Below are 5,577 nucleotides of genomic sequence, written 5' to 3'. Positions count from 1 at the left end.
AGTTACCAGAGTCATCAGCAGCACATTAGAATGAGTTCTGGGTGTTCTTGGCAGAACATTACATCTTGAGTCATGGGAAATGCTTCCATTGCAATCAACTTCCTGCTGCTGCTGCTAAGTCTCTTCCGTCGTGTCCGACTCTGTGCGACCCCATAGACAGCAGCCCACCAGGCTCCTCTGTCCCTGGGATACTCCAGGCAAGAACACTGGAGTGGGTTGCCATTGCCTTCTCCAATCAACTTCCTACCCAGTCTTATATACCTTCTCACCCCCATCAGTTACCCTCAAGATCCCCTCCCTTGTCCGTTACCCCAGAGGTCCTGTGGTTAGACATGTCCTGCAACCTTTGGTAATCAAGTAGGGACTGTGCTTCATGGCTTGGGTATGCTGAGACTCAATACTAGTTACTGGTCTAACGGCAATGAGAGGTGGAGCTTCATAAGGATTAGCATTGTTTTATAAGATGTCTACCTCGTCTACCTCGGTGAGATTGTTGTACCATCTCCAGGAAAAATAAGGCTGTTCTTTTCTATCAAGCAAAATAGTAGCTGATGCTAGCCAAAGGGTTTAGGAGCTCTGAGGGTTCAAGGTTCTTTGATATATCCACCCAAATATGCCCATGCCAGGCCTTAGGGTCCCATTCCTTCTCTTTAAAAGGCTTGAATTTAGTACAGGAAAGCTGTTAAGGATGCACAGGTCTCCTCTGCAGCTCTGTTGCCCTTGATTAAGCCTTGAGCCTTGTTTTCATCACACTTACTTCCTGGCCACAGAAGTGAGCATTTCATTACACGTTGCCTTGGGAGACTTTCTGGCTTTCACATCATGCCCTGAGTGGAGTGGGCTAAGAGCCTTTCATTTTTTCTTCAAATCTTCTAAGGCAATTTGGAAAAGTTAACCACCTTCATAATCCTTGTAATTACAGCTGCCTTTATATCTTTCAAGTGCCCAAACTACTAACTATATAAGCCAAACTTTCCCTTCAACTTCTATCTTCTTCCAGTCTACCAAAGAGTCTTATGCCAGGGGTTACTAGCATCCTACTCACCAACAGTGGTGAGAGGTCTCTGTTGCCTTTTGAATGGTGGGTGATCTAGTTGTAGATTCCTTTCCATATGGCCTGCCTTCTAGTGCTATGCTATGCTAAGTCACTTCTGTCCTGTCTGACTCTGTGAGACCCCATAGACAGCAGCCCACCAGGCTCCCCCGTCCCTGGGATTCTCCAGGCAAGAACACCAGAGTGGGTTGCCATTTCCTTCTCCAATGCAAGAAAGTGAAAAGTGAAAGTGAAGTCGCTCAGTCGTGTCCGACTCTTAGGGACCCCGTGGATTGCAGCCTAACAGGCTCCTCCGTCCATGGGATTTTCCAAGCAAGAGTACTGGAGTCCTTCTAGTGCTACTTCCTACTAATTGTCTTAGCTTCAATCTCCATAAAAGCAAAACCTAAGCTTAGAACTTGGGTGCAGTTTATTTGGTAGATGATCCCAGGAACTGAGAGAGAAGGAGTGAGGAAAATAGAAGGAAAGTTCAATAAAGTGTGTTTTAGTATCTGCCTTCTACTGGAGGTTGCCCCAGAAGGTATTAAGTCTCCTACATTCTCAGGCTACATTTGTGGGTTGAGAGAGCTGCTGAGGCTTAGGAGAAAGCCTGGAAGCAGAAAGGCACTTACTACACTAAGATACAAAGGAAAAATACAGGAAAAAACCTTTGGCTCAATGGTAAAGAAACTGCCTACTAATGCAGTAGCCACGGAAGACATGGATTTGATCCCCGCACTCGAAAGATCCCCTGGAGAAGGAAATTGCAATCTACTCCGGTATTCTTGCCTGGGAAATCCCATGGACAGAGCCTGGTGGGCTACAGTCCACAGGGAAACAAAGGACATGACTGAGTGAGGACGCACGCACACACAAGCATGCACACGTGAAACTTACTCTAGTTGGGGCAGAGCGGGTGGAGGGAGATTGACAAAATATAATATATAGCATGTTAAGTGGTGACAAAGGCTAGAAAACAAAGCAAGAAAGGAGGGTGAGCAGTGCTGGTTTTGTTGGGTGTGGGGAGAATGTACATTCTTTTAAAATAATGTCGTTAGGGAAAACTTCACTGAAAAGGTGACATTTAAGTAGACACCTGAAGGAAGTGAGTAAAATCAGCAAAACACTGAGAAGGAGCGACTGTGAGGTAGGAGAGAAATCAGAAGGGGTAGTGCCCTAGAAGCCTAGGGAAGACAAGGAGTCCACTGTAAGAAATGCTGCTGACGGGCCTAGATGAGGAAGGAGAACTGGCCAGAGGCCTTACCAGGACTGGAGTCAGCGTTATCCCGACAAGAGCGGGCTGGGAAGCATTGGAGGTGGGATTCAAAGCTGAGGGGAACTAAGAGCAAAGAGGAAGGGGAGGAATTGAAGACAGTGAACGTAAACAACTTTGGGGAGTTTAGTAACAAGGAAAGCAGAGAAATGGGGCAGGAGCTGGAAGGTAATGTAGGATCAAGGAAGGACTTTTTTCCATGATGGAAGACGTCCCAGGATCTCTACTTCCATTTCCCTTCATCTTTCCTCTTGCTGTAGACAAATGTACAGCCTTTTCCACCTCTTTCCTCAAGCCCATAAAATATTTTTGCAAAGCTGTTCCCCAGAGTTCTGAGCTGTAGAAGAAAGGAAAGGAAAGTAGGTAAATAGTCTGCTTGCAATGTGGGAGACCTGGGTTTGATCCCTGGGTTGGGAAGATCCCCTGGAGAAGGGAAAGGCTACCCACTCCAGTATTCTGGCCTGGAGAATTTCATGGACTTGCAAAGAGTCAGACACAAGTGAGCTGTAGAAGAAGAAAGCCACAAAAAGTCCTTTGTTCCTACTTTCAGTTCTGTCACATTGCCTGGGGCAACGAGCTTGCTGCCTTAGTCAAGGGCTGAAACTTCAGAGCAGAAAGAACAAAGGCGGATATCTCAAAATATCATCCTCCCCATTTGATCTGGGTCCTTTATCCACTTGGATGCCCTTCCCTAAACATAGGGCTCTCCTGTCTGTTGCTGCTCTGTCAGGGCAGATACTTTTCTCTGTTCTAGAGAATCAACTATTTGTTTTCAAGTGCTCTGACCAAAGCAACATTCCTTCAGGCACTCTCAGATCACCTTCATGATTTTTCCTATTTCCCCATACTGAATAGTTTTTATCTCAGGTTTTAACGTACTTTTCTCCTTAAAAACAATTTATGGCAGTAAAATTCACACAAGTCACTAACGTACAATTCAGTGGCTTTTAGAATGTACAATATTTTAGAATGTGCCACATTTACAATGTTGTACAACCATTACACCTCGAAAATATTTTTCTTCAACTCAAAAGGAAAGCCTGCTCCTGTTAAGCAGCCACTTCCTCCTTCCCACTCCCCTCGCACCACCAGCTATGCATTTGCCTCTTCTGGATATTTTATATAAACAAAATCATACATGTGGTCCTGTGTATCTGGCCTCTTCCACTTAGTTTCTCCATCAGTGCCTTATATTGTGTTTTCCCCCTCTTTGGGCATTGTTTTGACTCCCTTCTCATTTCCTTTTCTGCATATTTTTTATTTTCTAAGTTATTCTCAAAGAAAATCTTAAGTCACCACTACAACTATTCAAAATATTTTAACCCATGTTGATATAAAATATTAATGCTGGCTTAAAACTAAATATTAAAAAAAACTAAGTTCATGGCATCTGGCCCCATTACTTTATGGCAAATAGAGAGGGAAAAGGTGGAAGTAGTAACAGATTTCCTTTTCTTGGGCTCTAAAATCACCATGGATGGTGACTGCAGCCATGAAATCAGAAGACATTTGCTTCTTGATAGGAAAGCTATGACAAACCTAGACAGTGTGTTGAAAAGCACAGACATTGCTGACAAAGTCCATATGATCAAGGCTATGGTCTTCCCAGTGTTCATGTAGGGTTGAATCAGAAAGAAGGCAGAGCGCTAAAGAATTGATGCCTTGGAACTATGGTGCTGGAGAAGACTCCTGAGAGTCCCTTGGACAGCATGGAGATAAAACCAGTCAATCTTAAGGGAAATCAACCCTGAATACGCTGGTAGGACTGATGCTGAAACTGAAGCTCCAGTATTTTGGTCATCTGATGTAAACAGCCCACTCATTGGAAAAGTCATTGATGCTGGGAAAGATTGAGGGCAGAAGGAAAAGAGGGCATCAGAAGATGAGATGGCTGGATGGCATCACTGATGCAATGGACATGAACTTGGGCAAACTTTAGGAGATAGTGAGGGACAGAGAGGCCTGGTGTGCTACAGTCCATGCAGTCACAAAGGGCTGGACACAACTGGGTGACTGAACAACTATATAAATACAGAATTATTAAAATACAAGAGTACTACTCAAAAGAAATATTTTTAAGCTTAATGTCTACTGACATGTTCTGTGTTGTTTGGGCCCCATTTTGTACAAAGTAATGGTTTAGTAACCCCTAGTCTTTCTCCTGAAAGCAAGTTAGGGTAAGGCAGGACACCCACTTCTCTCACAGATTTCACGTGGCTCTAGGGAAATGTTTTGGAATCTTACTGGACTTACTGGATGCTGACATCGCCTGTCTGTATTCCGGGGAAAGGCTGCAGATACCAAAGATCAGTGTCATCAGCTCCTTGTGCAGCCACATCACTCACAAGTACGACACACTCACGAAAGGCACCTGGTATGATACCCTGGGCACGGAGAGGGGGCCCCCATATTCGTAGAGAGAACACCCATCTGGAACGGATCTAGAAGCAGTTCAAAAATCGGACACCTATAGGAGGAAACGAGTGAAGCTGACCAGGTGACGACAGCCACAAGTCAGGCGATTGCTGTTGGGCAAAACCAAGGTCCGTGATGGCTAAATTTCCTGGGTTTTCGGGAGAACACAGAAAATCTGTATTTTTAATGCAAAATCTCCAGATTCGTACGTGTTGGCAACTCACGCAAAACTGTAAAAAAGTGGATTGAGCAAATCCCATGGCTGGCTCCAGAGAGCGCTTATTTGTACCTCCGACCAGTCATTTTAGAAAGAAGCCGGTAAAGTGTCTCACTAAAAGCCATACAGCCAGGATGGGGAGGCAGAGGCCAAAGTTTCAAGAGGCTTCTGTCTCAAAACAGTTTCTAGGTCGTAAAATACATTCTTATCCTGAACTCAGGCTGAAACCCGTCCAGGGAGCGCCTCAAGGAGGGAAGAGCCAAGTGCAAGGTCCTTGACCCGCCCGCCCAACCGCACCCTCCGTGCCTGAGCCGGGGTTTCCCCGCCTGAACTTTTTCCTCCGTCCCTTAGGCCAAGAAAGCCTTCGCTGTCACTGCTTTTCACCGCCTGCCATCCTCGCCCCCTAGACACTGCCTGTTGCCAGCCTGGCTCCCACTGCGCGTTCCCAGCGGGCTGCAAACCTCTTCCTACACAGCCCTATCGCACTCTCCCGAGACCGGCTGTGGGTGAGTTCCCGGTCCACCACAGGCCGGAAGTGATCTTCCCTGAACGCACGCAGCGTGCGCAATGCTCGCCAGGTCCCAAGCGACGCGCCCGAGGTGATGACCGAGGTGCGCATGCGCCGCAGGTTTTATTGCG

This window comes from Bos indicus, chromosome 7 (genome assembly GCF_029378745.1).
Source record: "Bos indicus isolate NIAB-ARS_2022 breed Sahiwal x Tharparkar chromosome 7, NIAB-ARS_B.indTharparkar_mat_pri_1.0, whole genome shotgun sequence".
Classification (NCBI taxonomy): domain Eukaryota; kingdom Metazoa; phylum Chordata; class Mammalia; order Artiodactyla; family Bovidae; genus Bos; species Bos indicus.
Note: the sequence above shows the minus strand (reverse complement) of the source record.